At 45.0% G+C, this 17,165-nt stretch overlaps 1 protein-coding gene across 1 annotated transcript in view; it reads left to right on the forward strand.

The window, feature by feature from the left end:
* Positions 1-17,165, forward strand: part of LOC310799922 (fibroblast growth factor 13-like) — a gene marked incomplete at both ends in the record, with an annotated part of 31,987 nt that overhangs the window by 13,900 nt on the left and 922 nt on the right. The gene's annotated exons all lie outside the window — the stretch shown is intronic.

Raw genomic sequence — 17,165 nt, forward strand, 5'->3', positions numbered from 1 at the left:
CAAGGATCTGACAGCTGTCTCCGCCATTTTGTTTTTTCTACGTTGTCATTTGAGGTAAGCCTTTTAATAAGAGAGTTGCCATGGCAACTCAATAACCCATGGCCATGGGTTATTGGAGTGGGTTACTGGATTTATACAATGGCTGTGAACCAATCAGATTGCTTGATGAGCCGTTTTATAAATATATATATATATATATATATATATATATATATATATATAGTAGGCAAAGAAAAGCTCAAACTGGGTGCAGAATCAATCTTTAAACTATCCTTTCTGCAGAATTATTAGATTTCCCCTCATCTTGAGTGCTCATAGCTAATGAAACTACTGGAGAACAACAAGCCATAAACAGTTATGCTAAGTAGTATTATGCTAATGAATGCATTCATTACAAGGGCAAGAAAAGGACAGTTCTGCACGGTAAGTGACCTTTAGCACGAGTTTAGAGCATTAAGGAGTAAGAGTAGTTTTGAGAAAAGTCGTTCCTCATTAATATGCAAAATTATGCAGCAAGATGCTCCAAAATCTAATCAGACCATTCTACTCTACAGGGGGAACGTGTGGCGTCAGTATTAAGTTTCTCTATAGTTGTGGAGTTTCTTCTAGGGGACTATTTAGTTTAGTCTGTTACTTCCTAAATTATTAAAGGGACAGATGAGAGATGAGATCTGGAGCAAACAGTCAATTTTAGCAAATTTAATAGGTGCAACAAATAATGACTAACGTTTCAACACTAAACGTGTCTTCCTCAGAGTCAATTTTTTTTTTTTTTTTTTAATTAACACATTGAGTGCCAGCCATTTTTTCATCCTGTAGGTAAGTTGTGCCAGGTTTTTTTTTGAGGATTCTGGCTCATTTTACAAGAGCCGAGGATTATTTTCTGTTAAGAATTCATGAACACCAATCATCTAAAAATAACTAATAGAATGTGTGCTTTCTCTGTCTAAAAGAGTTAGTTTGCAGAGTTAGTAGTTATGTAGATATTAGCCGTTGAGTACAGCATGGTTTCAGAGATTTTCAGAGAGTTTGGAGATAAATGGATTTTTAGAACCACCTCACGTGCCTGTGATTATGGGTGCCCTTGTCTCCCACTCTTGCCCTTGTCTCTCTCTCTCTCTCTCTCTCTCTCTCTCTCCTCTCTCTCTCTCTCTCTCTCTCCTCTCTCTCTCGAGAGAGAGAGAGAGAGGAGAGAGAGAGAGGGAGAGAGCGAGAGGGAGAGTTGCTTCAACTCCTCCCTCCGTGGGCGTTCTTCTTGGCTGCAGCGGCCGTCACAAGCTTGTCACCAGTCTGACAGTGCTTTGCTGCTGTCCTGTGCCTGTGGCTGCGCGGCCGCTGTTTGAGGAAGTCGGGATGGACTCGCTCGCTTCTTGGAGTTTTGGTTGACAGAAGCTTTTGCGATTCTGGTCATATTTATGCTGCGTGTTTCAAAGTGTGTTCCACCTGTAATCTATTATGTAAATTTGCAATCCCGCATCGCCAGCAATCAGCGCGAAAACGAAAGAGTTTTCCCCCATCCATTTTCATGAGAATGGCTGGGGTGAGAATGGCGTGACAAGTTAAAAAAATGCTTGCCTTCCTCTAGTCAGGAGAGCACTGTCGCCACTTAGTGGTCGGTAAAATAGATTATACACATTCTCTTGCTCCAATAGTGATCTCGAAGATGTAAAAGTTGTTGATTGATGTCCCACCGTCAAAAAAAAAAAATGTTTATGTAAGACGAGATATCTCGGCTCTGGCACTTAACGTGTTAAAGGGACAGCTCAGCCTACTTTTGTTTCTCATTCCGTTTCGCCACTTTGCTGCGCTACTGCTCCACTGCTCACTGCACAAAATATATATCATATGGAATCATATCGAAAGCCCATGCTCACTTCCTGGATAAGCGGATCCGAGCGTGGGTTCCAGAGTTATTCAAGAAACACCTCTTATTGGCTGTTTAGAAGGCTCTGGGAGGCTTAATTTGCATTTTTGTCCCATCATGCAATTCTGACCCTCTTAGAGAAACAAACCCCTGAGTGAAACACACATCTCTCAGAATCATCCTCCTGGCCGTTTGGACATTTTAGACATCTGCCTCCATTGAGGCAGCATAATAAGTGCATAATAAAGGATTTACTAACCTTAAAGTCAAGGTGAACCCGTTCGTCGCGTGCATCTGAGTCCGTTTCAGACTGAAAACAAATTGAGAGGCGGACCATATACGTGTCGATGATTTGATTTGACAATTCTGAGGACTGGCTTTGGCATTGGCCAATCCTGGCGTGTTCCACCCCTAAATCGAATGGGATTCAGCCTGTGGGATCCGCAGAGTACCAGGGAGCCAGCTGCTTCGTGCGGAGCGAGCGGACTCCTGACAGCCAGGAAGGCTGTCAGGCTCGGAGGCGCGCGCCATTATCGTTACAAATGTAAATAATATTCCTGGAATGCGTGTTTTAACGAGCCAACATTTCTTTGCATTCTTAGAAATTACCGTTTGATTTAGTTTGCATAATTGCTCAAGTTAGTAGTTAGTTTATGGGCTAGAAACTCTGCCAGATGACAGGCACTAGGCGCCATTTTCCCCTTCATTTGGAAGAGAAAATTATCCTGAAATGAAGATTTGATTGACAGCTGCATGTCGTGAAATGATTGGTTGAAATGGGGTAGAAATTTGATAGTCAGCAAACTGTAAATTACTGTTATCAATTAAATCTTGAAAAATGAACTTTTGATGTGAAAAAGTGTGAAAAACTAAAGAAATTAGATTGTTGTGATTTGTTTTGCATACATTATTAAATATGTGCACTGCATACCCAGGTATTTGAACTAAAAGAAAAGAAATGCACTTTTACAAGGCACAACTGTAACATTACGCTACGTTAGCGTAAGTTGCCCACCGGTCCCGTTTAGACAGCGTCTCCAGCATGTTGCCTACAGGAGTCCGTAGCATTAAACAATGCGGTATGCATACTTGAAACATGTCGGTTACAGCATGTATAAATAAAATATAAAACTGTCTGACGGGGATAAACTTCCTCCTGACTTCCTCCAAAACAACGTCATTACCGTAAGTGACTGAATTTAGTCCTTTCTGTGTGGAGTTTGCATGTTCTCCCCGTGACCAAGGCAATGGCAAAAGAACTGGAGTTGGTCCCCGGGCGCTGCACTGTGGCTGCCCACTGCTCCTAGTTCTAGGAAGGTTCCTAGTAGAGGATGGGTCAAATGCAGAGGATGAATTTCCCCATGGAGATAAGTAAAGGATAATTTAACACACACACACACACACACACACACACACACACACACACACACACACACACACACACACACACACACACAGTCTTTTTGGTATTTTCTAGCTTAGTTTGACCACTATTACAATGAGTTCCTTTTGACTTCAGCTTGAGGTGCGGCTTCTGGGGCAGAAACAGCGTCCCTGCCCCGTAAGCATAGCAACTCACTCTCTCACTCCGCCTATGAGAGGAGAGGGAGAGGTGCAGCAGCATGCTGCGAGCTACACAATCCATTATATTGATTATTATATTGAAGGCTACAATATACCAGTTACTAATAGATTTTGTAACCTATAGGCTATTTATCACTTTCTGCTGTGGCGCTGTGCTGCCTGTCTTGCCTGCCCGTGCACTGTCAGTCATGTTTTCACTCCGTTAGGTTATCAACATGATGTTGTTTTTCACTGCGTGATAAAATGGACTGTTGGCGTGCGGGTCGTTCCTGATGTTCTGTGTCAGAGTTGGCATTCCTGGTTCGGATCAGACTTGTAATGATGTTGTTGCCTCCTGGACAAGACACGTCACAATGTATGAATGAATGATGGCAGGAAGGTCTTCCAGTTTCATAGGATAGCAGAGAGGTCACTCCTTTCAAACTGAGCCTGCTACATCCTCCTTAGGTCTTCTAGTTTCATATGATAGCAGAGGGGTCACTCCTTTCAAACTGAGCCTGCAACATCCTCCTTAGGTCTTCTAGTTTCATATAGCAGAGAGGTCACTCCTTTCAAACTGAGCCTGCTACATCCTCCTTAGGTCTTCTAGTTTCATATGATAGCAGAGGGGTCACTCCTTTCAAACTGAGCCTGCAACATCCTCCTTAGGTCTTCTAGTTTCATATAGCAGAGAGGTCACTCCTTTCAAACTGAGCCTGCTACATCCTCCTTAGGTCTTCTAGTTTCATAGGATAGCAGAGGTCACTCCTTTCAAACTGAGCCTGCTACATCCTCCTTAGGTCTTCTAGTTTCATATGATAGCAGAGGGGTCACTCCTTTCAAACTGAGCCTGCAACATCCTCCTTAGGTCTTCTAGTTTCATATAGCAGAGAGGTCACTCCTTTCAAACTGAGCCTGCTACATCCTCCTTAGGTCTTCTAGTTTCATATAGCAGAGAGGTCACTCCTTTCAAACTTAGCCTGCAACATCCTCCTTAGGTCTTCTAGTTTCATATGATAGCAGAGAGGTCACTCCTTTCAAACTGAGCCTGCTACATCCTCCTTAGGTCTTCTAGTTTCATATAGCAGAGAGGTCACTCCTTTCAAACTGAGCCTGCAACATCCTCCTTAGGTCTTCTAGTTTCATATAGCAGAGAGGTCACTCCTTTCAAACTGAGCCTGCAACATCCTCCTTAGGTCTTCTAGTCTCATATAGCAGAGAGGTCACTCCTTTCAAACTGAGCCTGCTACATCCTCCTTAGGTCTTCTAGTTTCATATAGCAGAGAGGTCACTCCTTTCAAACTGAGCCTGCAACATCCTCCTTAGGTCTTCTAGTTTCATATAGCAGAGAGGTCACTCCTTTCAAACTGAGCCTGCTACATCCTCCTTAGGTCTTCTAGTTTCATATGATAGCAGAGAGGTCACTCCTTTCAAACTGAGCCTGCTACATCCTCCTTAGGTCTTCTAGTTTCATATAGCAGAGAGGTCACTCCTTTCAAACTGAGCCTGCTACATCCTCCTTAGGTCTTCTAGTTTCATATAGCAGAGAGGTCACTCCTTTCAAACTGAGCCTGCAACATCCTCCTTAGGTCTTCTAGTTTCATATGATAGCAGAGAGGTCACTCCTTTCAAACTGAGCCTGCTACATCCTCCTTAGGTCTTCTAGTTTCATATGATACCAGAGGTCACTCCTTTCAAACTGAGCCTGCAACATCCTCCTTAGGTCTTCTAGTTTCATATGATACCAGAGAGGTCACTCCTTTCAAACTGAGCCTGCTACATCCTCCTTAGGTCTTCTAGTTTCATATGATAGCAGAGAGGTCACTCCTTTCAAACTGAGCCTGCAACATCCTCCTTAGGTCTTCTAGTTTCATATGATAGCAGAGGTCACTCATTTCAAACTGAGCCTGCAACATCCTCCTTAGGTCTTCTAGTTTCATATGATAGCAGAGGTCACTCATTTCAAACTGAGCCTGCAACATCCTCCTTAGGTCTTCTAGTTTCATATGATAGCAGAGGTCACTCATTTCAAACTGAGCCTGCTACATCCTCCTTAGGTCTTCTAGTTTCATATGATAGCAGAGGTCACTCATTTCAAACTGAGCCTGCTACATCCTCCTTAGGTCTTCTAGTTTCATATAGCAGAGGTCACTCCTTTCAAACTGAGGCTGCTACATCCTCCTTAGGTCTTCTAGTTTCATAGGATAGCAGAGAGGTCACTCCTTTCAAACTGAGCCTGCAACATCCTCCTTAGGTCTTCTAGTTTCATATGATAGCAGAGAGGTCACTCCTTTCAAACTGAGCCTGCAACATCCTCCTTAGGTCTTCTAGTTTCATATGATAGCAGAGAGGTCACTCCTTTCAAACTGAGCCTGCAACATCCTCCTTAGGTCTTCTAGTTTCATATGATAGCAGAGGGGTCACTCCTTTCAAACTGAGCCTGCAACATCCTCCTTAGGTCTTCTAGTTTCATATAGCAGAGAGGTCACTCCTTTCAAACTGAGCCTGCTACATCCTCCTTAGGTCTTCTAGTTTCATATAGCAGAGAGGTCACTCCTTTCAAACTGAGCCTGCAACATCCTCCTTAGGTCTTCTAGTTTCATATGATAGCAGAGAGGTCACTCCTTTCAAACTGAGCCTGCTACATCCTCCTTAGGTCTTCTAGTTTCATATAGCAGAGAGGTCACTCCTTTCAAACTGAGCCTGCAACATCCTCCTTAGGTCTTCTAGTTTCATATAGCAGAGAGGTCACTCCTTTCAAACTGAGCCTGCAACATCCTCCTTAGGTCTTCTAGTCTCATATAGCAGAGAGGTCACTCCTTTCAAACTGAGCCTGCTACATCCTCCTTAGGTCTTCTAGTTTCATATAGCAGAGAGGTCACTCCTTTCAAACTGAGCCTGCAACATCCTCCTTAGGTCTTCTAGTTTCATATAGCAGAGAGGTCACTCCTTTCAAACTGAGCCTGCTACATCCTCCTTAGGTCTTCTAGTTTCATATGATAGCAGAGAGGTCACTCCTTTCAAACTGAGCCTGCTACATCCTCCTTAGGTCTTCTAGTTTCATATAGCAGAGAGGTCACTCCTTTCAAACTGAGCCTGCTACATCCTCCTTAGGTCTTCTAGTTTCATATAGCAGAGAGGTCACTCCTTTCAAACTGAGCCTGCAACATCCTCCTTAGGTCTTCTAGTTTCATATGATAGCAGAGAGGTCACTCCTTTCAAACTGAGCCTGCTACATCCTCCTTAGGTCTTCTAGTTTCATATGATACCAGAGGTCACTCCTTTCAAACTGAGCCTGCAACATCCTCCTTAGGTCTTCTAGTTTCATATGATACCAGAGAGGTCACTCCTTTCAAACTGAGCCTGCTACATCCTCCTTAGGTCTTCTAGTTTCATATGATAGCAGAGAGGTCACTCCTTTCAAACTGAGCCTGCAACATCCTCCTTAGGTCTTCTAGTTTCATATGATAGCAGAGGTCACTCATTTCAAACTGAGCCTGCAACATCCTCCTTAGGTCTTCTAGTTTCATATGATAGCAGAGGTCACTCATTTCAAACTGAGCCTGCAACATCCTCCTTAGGTCTTCTAGTTTCATATGATTGCAGAGGTCACTCATTTCAAACTGAGCCTGCTACATCCTCCTTAGGTCTTCTAGTTTCATATGATAGCAGAGGTCACTCATTTCAAACTGAGCCTGCTACATCCTCCTTAGGTCTTCTAGTTTCATATAGCAGAGGTCACTCCTTTCAAACTGAGCCTGCTACATCCTCCTTAGGTCTTCTAGTTTCATAGGATAGCAGAGAGGTCACTCCTTTCAAACTGAGCCTGCAACATCCTCCTTAGGTCTTCTAGTTTCATATGATAGCAGAGAGGTCACTCCTTTCAAACTGAGCCTGCAACATCCTCCTTAGGTCTTCTAGTTTCATATGATAGCAGAGAGGTCACTCCTTTCAAACTGAGCCTGCAACATCCTCCTTAGGTCTTCTAGTTTCATATGATAGCAGAGAGGTCACTCCTTTCAAACTGAGCCTGCTACATCCTCCTTAGGTCTTCTAGTTTCATATGATAGCAGAGAGGTCATCATCCTCCGAAAGCAGGTTTTCAAAATCGGGAGATTGGTTGGTGTTGACATTTTGAAGTCTCACATCAAGTCATTTCAAGTACTTTGCACATGGCTGGCAGACAACAAGCTATCACTCCACCTCGGTAAAACCGAATGAATTCTGTTTGGTTCAAACGCCAAAACTCAAAAAATCCCCCGGTTTCAACATCGTAGTCGGCAACATCTCTGTTGACAACAAAGAGGAAGTAACTTATCTCGGATGCATCCTGGATAATAAAATATCCGGTGAGAGTATGGCTTCAAAAACCATCTCCAAAGTAAACCAAAAAACACAATTTATGGCTAGACTTTCCTCTTTTCTGGACAAAAGCACACGACTAATACTTTGATTATGCTTCCTGGTACACTGGCATTACTAAGGCCCTCAAAAATAAACTTCAGACATCCCAAAATAAACTAGCAAGGCTGCTACTCTCTCTCCACCCCAGGACTCACCTTCTCCCGGAACACTTGTCCAGCCTCAAGTGGCTCAGAGTGGAGGAGAGAGTCAAACAGATAAAGTTGTGCTTGGTCCACAAAATCGTGCACAATGCGGTCCCTAAATACCTCCAAAAGTACTTCACCAAGGTCAGTGATGTTCACAGCTACTCCACCAGAGGAAGCTCCCACAACATTGTCCCCGTCAAATTCAAGAGCTGCATGGTTAAAAACTCCTTTCTATACTCAGCAGCTCTACTGTGGAACGGCCTACCACCCGATAGCCTGAAGCTGACTAACTCCTTGTGCACTTTTAAGTCCACCCTAAAAAACTGGCTTATGGCCAATGGCACATCAGGGTAAATATCAATGTATTCTTAATTTATTTGAGACAGTCTGGTGGTTTTAAGTTCTGAAATTGTGTGTTATTTTAGGATTGGTTCTTTTATTTAATTTTATATTGTTTTTTGATCAATCTGTTTTTTAGTATTTTTAACTAGGTAAACATTTTCATAAAAGGGCCGTATGTTTTTTATGTATAAATGTTTGTTTTTATGTTGTTTGAACTGTATGTCTGACACCAAGGACCACAATGAAAAAAAGTCCTCGGACTTTATTGTGTTTTTATCCTTGATGTTGATGGCTGCATGTATTTTATGTCCCATGTACTCTCGTAAAAAAAAAAAAAAAACTCTCGTAACGGGACAAGCCCGTCTTTTATTGTCACACGAACACCACAACACATGCATGCGGCCACAACACACTCATGCTGACGGTGGCCGGTGAAAAGTGTCCTCTGCATTTAACCCATCCAGGCTTGTCCTTTCCTCCGGGGGTCAGGCCAGGAGCAGTGGTCGCTTTCTCGTACAGCGCCCGGGGACCAACTTCGGATGTTGTCGTCACTGGTCGGATGACGATGACGATCTGATCTTCTGCATGTTTTTAGTGGGGGGGGGGGTTATATACGGAGGAACCCCCTGGGGGAGCACGGGGAGAACATGCAAACTCCACACAGAGAGAAAGGCCCTTACGACGAGATACCCCACCTGGGCAGTAGGCACTGAAGATATGGGGGGGAACACAACCACAGCGCCCACAGTGTCCCAGGCGAGAATCGAACTCAGGACCTTCTGACTGTGAGGCGACTGCGCTACCGTCTACGCTACCGAAACATTACTCATCCAAACATTGAATAAATTCAATCAATCAATCAATCAATCAATCAATCAAACTAAAATTAATGTCAGAATTTTTACCCGAATCCATCAACACCACTACCAAATTCCCATCGGTTTGTGAAAAAGTGGTTTTGGTGTACAGTTACTCTTTAAGAAAAGTCTGCCTCGTCGGTTCAAAAAGCTCCTTTAAAGGGAGTTCCCACTGGGGGCAGTAAAATGTGCCACCGGCTGTTTTCTCACGGCATGAGAGGGTGACCATGAAGCCACCTCTCTCCAAAGCCCTCGTGGCAGGAAGAGATCGCTGATGCATCACTTTCATATTGGAGTGTGCCAGCAGGTACTGGAGGAAAGAGAGGACAGAGTTCAAAGGTCATATTGGAGTGTGCCAGCAGGTACTGGAGGAAAGAGAGGACAGAGTTCAAAGGTCATATTGGAGTGTGCCAGCAGGTACTGTAGGAAAGAGAGGACAGAGTTCAAAGGTCATATTGGAGTGTGCCAGCAGGTACTGGAGGAAAGAGAGGACAGAGTTCAAAGGTCATATTGGAGTGTGCCAGCAGGTACTGGAGGAAAGAGAGGACAGAGTTCAAAGGTCATATTGGAGTGTGCCAGCAGGTACTGGAGGAAAGAAAGGACAGAGTTCAAAGGTCATATTGGAGTGTGCCAGCAGGTACTGGAGGAAAGAGAGGACAGAGTTCAAAGGTCATATTGGAGTGTGCCAGCAGGTACTGGAGGAAAGAGAGGACAGAGTTCAAAGGTCATATTGGAGTGTGCCAGCAGGTACTGGAGGAAAGAAAGGACAGAGTTCAAAGGTCATATTGGAGTGTGCCAGCAGGTACTGGAGGAAAGAGAGGACAGAGTTCAAAGGTCATATTGGAGTGTGCCAGCAGGTACTGGAGGAAAGAGAGGACAGAGTTCAAAGGTCATATTGGAGTGTGCCAGCAGGTACCGGAGGAAAGAGAGGACAGAGTTCAAAGGTCATATTGGAGTGTGCCAGCAGGTACTGGAGGAAAGAGAGGACAGAGTTCAAAGGTCATATTGGAGTGTGCCAGCAGGTACAGGAGGAAAGAGAGGACAGAGTTCAAAGGTCATATTGGAGTGTGCCAGCAGGTACTGGAGGAAAGAGAGGACAGAGTTCAAAGGTCATATTGGAGTGTGCCAGCAGGTACTGGAGGAAAGAGAGGACAGAGTTCAAAGGTCGCTCGGCTCTCTGCACCATTTCTGAAAGCAACCAATCAGTTTGTCCCTCTCAGGAACCACCCCCTTTTTTCCCTTCTCTCTTTTTTCTTCAACTACTTTATTCATATCAAAAATATAAACGGATAACATGAATACAAGTGCCATTAGCCTAGTATAAAAATAATACATGAAAGAGCTAGGAACAATTACATGCAACACCGCAGGATTTCCCCGCTGTTAAACTGGTCTATTTCACTAACACAGACCATAGTTTGAACGAAAAGATCATTTATTGTAAGTGAGTGTTTGTGTTGTGAATGGGGTTGACGTGGGCAGCGTCTCTCCTTCGGGAACGTGGTGAGGCTGTGTCAGGAACCCGGGGGTTGAGACTCGGGGTGGGGATAGCGTCTTTGAGTGAAGCTCGGCTTCACGGGAGTCCCGGCTCCATCAGCCCCCGTGGCTCCTGTGAGCAGCGGATAGAGATGCAGGATTATGCAGATGCTAACACCAGCCCTAGCTAGCATGTCTTTTGCTGTTGTGGGAGGAAACTGGAGTAAAATCCACGAAGGCACGGGGATTCAGAAGTGTTAAGACCAAAACATCCAGGTTTCAGAACAGCACATACCCTGAAGCTGTCCGCCTTCTAAACACACTTAATCTTACACACTAGGGCCTGTGTCCACCTAGCGTCTTTGACCTAGCGACCTAGCTGATCCCAGCGCACAATATACAAGGAAGCAGTCTCAAACTAACGTTAGTTCAGTGCGGTAGTAGCTTGATAGCTGACAGCTAGCAAGCTAACAACACAGGTAGGCTACGTTATTAAAAGCAGTAAGCACAACACTCACCAGAAATATTAAGTGTCTAGCCAATCTGCTCCCACAATTGAGCCTTTCTGTCTCTGTTGCGATAGTTTCTCCATGTGATTAGTTGCCAGAAAAGGAGCACCCGACACCAGCGTCTTTCTGAAAAGTTAAATTATTTTCAGCTGGGAGCGCTGGGAGTCGGGCGCACAAAAACGCCGGAGCGCTGTGAAAATAGACGCTGGGCGCTGCGCACTTTCTCTTGACGTCCGTGTGCGCCTGCATACGCTCTCCCCCCATTGGAAACAACTGAAAAAAGACGCTGGACCTGATGAAAAGACGCTAGGTGGACACAGGCCCTAACTGTACAATTCAGATAATGCACTTGAAGCACTTTAAACACTATAGTGTTGCTCCTCCTCCCCTTCCTATGATGTTTACAGCGTTGCAGTAATGTATTAAGATGCAGTAGTGTCAAATCATGCTCTTTCCATTGTTGTTTTGTATTGTGTGAATTAGAGATGCGCGGGTGAGCTTTCATGCCATCCTAATCCGGGTGTATGCATGAACCGTCTGTCCGCCATAATTCCACGCAAATTATTTCATAGTCAAGTTTATTTATATAGCCCTAATTCACAAGCATGTCTCAGAGGGCTTCACAGAAAGTATGTCTAGCTGATTCTAGCTAACACACAATAACAAGAATATACAGAATAAAGATAACATTTGAACATTTGAAGAAAACAGGAGAGTGGAGGAGGGAGGGAGAGGGAGGAGGGAGGAGAGGGGGGAGGTGGGGAGAAAATAGGAAATGTGGGGAGGTGGGAGGGCGCAGGGGAAGGAGAGCAGTGGGAATGTGAAAGAGGGGAGAGGACAGAGAGGAGGAGAGAACAGAGAAGGAGAGGTGGAAGGGTACAGGGGAGGTAGAGTAGAGGTAGGGTCTAGGGTGGAGGGAGGGAGGGAGGAGAGGGGGGAGGTGGGGAGAAAATAGGAAATGTGGAGGAGGAGAGAACAGGGGAGGAGAGATGAGGGTGCAGGGGAGGGAGAACCAGGGTAGGGATAGGGTCTAGGGTTGAGGGAGGGGAGGGAGTAGGATACGGGCCCGGATTAGGGCGAGGGTGGGGAGAAATGGGAAATGTGGAGGAGGAGAGAACAGAGAAGGAGAGGGTGCAGGGGAGGGAGAGCAGGGGGAATGTGAGAGGGAGGAGAGGGCAGAGAGGAGGAGAGAACAGAGAAGGAGAGGTGGGGGGGCGCAGGGGAAGGAGAGCAGTGGGAATGTGAGGGTACAGGGGAGGTAGAGTAGAGGTAGGGTCTAGGGTGGAGGGAGGGAGTAGGATACGGGCCCGGATTAGGGCGAGGGTGGGGAGAAAATGGGAAATGTGGAGGAGGAAAGAACAGAGAAGGAGAGGTGGGAGGGTGCAGGGGAAGGAGAGCAGGGGGAATGTGAGAGAGGGGGAGGACAGAGAGTAGAGGTGCAGGGGAAGGAGAGCAGGGGAAGAAGAGCAGGGGGAATGTGAGAGAGGGGGGAGGACAGAGAGTAGAGGTAGGGTCTAGGGTGGAGGGAGGGAGTAGGATACGGGCCCGGATTAGGGCGAGGGTGGGGGGAAAATGGGAAATGTGGAGGAGGAGAGGACAGAGAAGGAGAGGTGGGAGGGTGCAGGGGGAGGAGAGCAGGGGGAATGTGAGAGAGGGGGGAGGACAGAGAGGCAGAGAAGGAGGGGTGGGAGGGTGCAGGGGAAGGAGAGCAGGGGGAATGTGAGAGAAGGGAGAGCAGGAAGTGGCAGGGATTCAGGAAAATAGGGGAGAAGAGGAGGAAGAGGAAGGAGCAGAGGGGGGGAGAATGAGGAGAGAGCAGGAGAAGGGAGGGGGGGGCGGTGGGATGTGGGGGAGGAAAGAGCATGGAAAGAGAGGAGAACAAGAAGGGGGAAGAAGGGAAGAAGCGGGGAAAGGGGGAAAGAGAGGGGGGGGGGGAGAAGATCAGACAACTGACTACTCTAAGCATTAACCAGAACTAACTGGGACATAGTATCTAGCTAATCTACAGCCTAATCTGGCCTATCCTACCCTGCTCTAGTCTGATTTTAGCCTGAACACTAACAGGTCAGCCTTAGGCTGTAGCTAATCTATCGCCTACCTAAGCTGTTCTAAACCAACCGGCAGCCCTCGACCAGTGATGAAGAGCACCGATGCCCCCCGACCCGGCCCCCGCCCACATATGGCGTGGGAGGGAAGGCCAGGCCGGGACACAGCGGCACCCCCTCACCCCCAGTGAACGCAAGAAAACCTTTCCACCATATGGATCGCCGCATGGATTGCCCCAGTGACAATACTATTTATAGATCCACGCCTGCCATGCACCCAACGCTATAAATGCTATAAAAGGAGCGAACTTACGCTTTCTGCTGCCGTTGGTGCGATCGCTGCAGTCCAAGACTCCAAATAAACTTCCATGCTGTATTATGTCCAGTCCACCACTTGCCCTCATGTAGTTTACTACTTAACTACTTAACGCTATAGCTTTAAGTTTAGTTTACTTGATTGCCTCATTGTATGGGAAAATACACGTCTTCAGCGGAGACTCCTTTTTGAGGGTGACATCATTGACCATATATGGATGAAAAGTGGAGCCTTGGGTCCTTTGGGGGATCTACAATAGGCGACTAAGAATGTGCCTGACGAAAAATGTAGCTTAAAATACGTTCATAGACTAGAGAACGTAATTCATATTATTTTTCCTCATTAATGATACATCGTTTCAACCGCCGGCAACCCATCCGCTATTAATCAGAATGTTTATTTTTATGATCCGCGGGGCGGGATATCCGCGGTCAGCGCGGTTATAACTGCGGCCCGCGCATCACTAGTGTGAATGCATGACTTTATGTGCTTGTCAGCTCACTAAGAAAACACCCCAATCAATGTGTTGACATGGCAAATCAATATTGAATATTGGGGAACATGCTGCCCGTAACTAGCATGTCTTTTGTTGTTGTGGGAGGAAACCAGACTACCCGGGGAAAACCCACACAGGCACGGGGAGAACATGCAGACTCTGCGCGTGCTGCCCGTAACGGAGGAACTTAGGGTTGGGGGGGGAGGGTCGTGATGACTGAGGCAAACAGGGGGAATAGGGAATATGGTTGTGTTTATACAGTATATGCTACAGGTGATTGAGTTGATGGCACGCAGGTGAATGAATCAGTGAGGTGCTAGTTTATTTTTATTTATTTATTTATTTTTATTTAACCTTTCAGAATCAGAATCAGAATCAGAATCACTTTTATTGCCACAGTATGCAAGTTACATACGAGGAATTTGTCTTAGTGTCTGTGTGCAGCGTAGCGGTTACATCAATATACAGGGATAAGAAGTAGGAAGATAACTAACGGCAATCACAAAGTTGCAAGTGCAATCAAATCAAATCAAATCGAGTAAATATATACAATATGTACAGTGGTGAAGTGTTCTGTGGATGATAAATATGCATTTACGTTGGATTTACATGAGATTTACAGACTGAGTTAAATAGACGTTAAATAGGCAGTGGATTTACATGAATTTACAGTCAGAGTTAGGTAAGAGTTTACATTTTTTTTGAATGTACATGAAATTTACAGGCTAAGTTAATGTGCAGGCAATCAATTTACCAGTCCCAGTTAGACAGGCATTACATTAGATACAGTATGAGTTCCAGTTTTATGGGGGGGGGGGAGTTCAGTTGAGTTTAGGAGGAGGTAGTGAGTTTGTGTGTGTGTGTGTGTGTGTGGGGGGGGGGGGGTTGTTTGTGAGGCCCTTGGCGGAAGGTTTTTTTTTAACCAGGAATTCCCATTGAGATACGAGATCTCTTTTACAGACAGCAGCAGCAATAAAATGAGGTAATCACACAGAACAAAAGGTACATGCATCCGAAATACAATGCATCACACACAAAACAACACAAGAGACCAACATGGTAATAAAAGTGTCGGGAATGAGGATGATACAGTCGTGGCCCAAATCTACGAAAAACAAATGCATTCTTCATGTAAAACGATCTGCAATAGAGAGCCGCAGGGCGCAGGGATGACGTATTTTTGTAGTCAGAATGCGGAAGTCCCGGACTTCCTGGTTCTTCACTGTTTCTGTCTATGGGATTTTTGAATGGGTTTTTGCCGCGATGCTTCAAATAAGGTATCTGGGCAACACTGGCTTAATCAAACATGAACCAGAGTTCAGTCGGATAATCTTCACACATGAGGACCACTTTCATGAGTTTTGTAGCATAAATGCGAGCCCTAGAAGTAAAACCCTCGAGCTAAGCTAATCCAGAACTACACACAGTGTCGCATAGGCTTCCACGTCACGTCAGCACTCAACCTGGACTGTTGTTGATGTGTGCACTGATTACCCCGGGCTGAACGGGCTGAACCAGGTGAGGGAAAGAGAAGTTCCGTGTTCGTCCTTTGAAGTGGTGACGTTATTGATCCACATCGACTCAACAGTGTAGTCTCATTTAGCCGTTTGCTAGCTAGCCGCCCTTTTAACGGCACGTAAAAGCTTCAAAACTCATAAAAGTGGTCCTCGTGTGTGAAGATGTTATTACTAAACACTGGTTCGCGTTTGATTAAGCCAGCGTTGCCCAGAGAGATTATTAGAAGCATCGCGCCAAAAACCCATTCAAAACTCCCATAGGCGAAAACAGTGAAGAACCAGGAGTGTTAGCATCGATGATTTCCGGACTCGTTTCTGCGGCTCTCTAAATTCACCAAACGAGACCAGGGTGTCTAAGTGGATGAGTTCTTGTAGTCCATTCCATGTCAGAGGTGCATAGTGAGAGAAGGCCGTCTTTCCTAGTTCAGTGAGCACTCTGGGAGTTTTTAAGAGTAGCCATCTAGTGGACCTGGTATGGTAGCTGCTAGAAGCAAAGGAAAGTAGACCACAGAGATATAGAGGAAGCTTCCCTAGGATGGCTTTATATATAAAGACATGTGCAATTTCCTCCAAAGGTAAAGAGAGGACCAACTTATCATTTGATATAGCACACAGTGGAGGAGGCAGCATGCAAGTATATTATATCACAGTAGTCTATTATAGGCAAGAATGTGGCTTGAACTAGTTTCTTTCTAGCCTCGAAAGAGAAGCATTTATTGCCTTTATTTCTATTCAATCTAGTAATAATGTTAAAAATCTTAATTTGAGTATTGAAGGTGATACCCATTCGTGTGTTGTGTTTGTCCCTTTTATGTTGTTTGTTCAGAGGACCGCAATGGAAACAAGCCTATGCTTTATGCTACGGCTTTATTGTGTTTTTATCCTCGGTGATTGTCTGTATCTGTATTTGTGTTCCCTGTTTCTTTGTTGACATTCACCAAATAAAGTCAATCAATCAATCAATCAAGCATTTATTATTACGAAAGAAAAAAACAAGTTTTATTTTAAGTTTCTTTGTGAGGTTCCCAATGTGCACATTAAAAGAGAGTTTCTCGTCTAACCATAGCCCAAGATATTTATAGGATGAGACCTTTTCTATGGCTGTTCCCTTTAGGGTAGAAACATTAGCAAGATCCCCTGGCTGTAAACCAGCCCTTGTAAAGAGCATGTATTTAGTTTTTTTACTCTCGCTGGCCAGCCTTCCCCTCCCTTCCGTCAGAGGAGTCTGGTCACCATTATGGAATTAAACAACGAACTGGCGTGCTCAACCCAACGTTTTAAAGAAAGTCACTGGGTGCCGATCCAAAAATCTCAAAATAATGCCACTTCTGAGAGGAGGAGACAGGGAGAGAAAACTTCTCCAGAGAGAAGCATATTGGATACACCACTTACAGACTGAGCATCCTAAGGGTTTAAATGAAGGATTATTGCTCTCTTGTTTCTTATAAGTGGTTTGATCTTGTTTTGATATGTGATTGGTCATGCTTACACATTTTGAGATGGGTTATCTGCTCCTGTCAAGCAGATTTAGACTGAGGGGTTTTCTTAAATTTTTCTTATATTTCTCTCATAGGCTACTTCTAATGTGTTTGCGGTATTACTTATATTTTCGTGGCAGATACCGTTTATA

The sequence above is a fragment of the Poromitra crassiceps genome, assembly GCF_964638095.1.
Source record: "Poromitra crassiceps genome assembly, chromosome: 29".
Lineage (NCBI taxonomy): Eukaryota > Metazoa > Chordata > Actinopteri > Beryciformes > Melamphaidae > Poromitra > Poromitra crassiceps.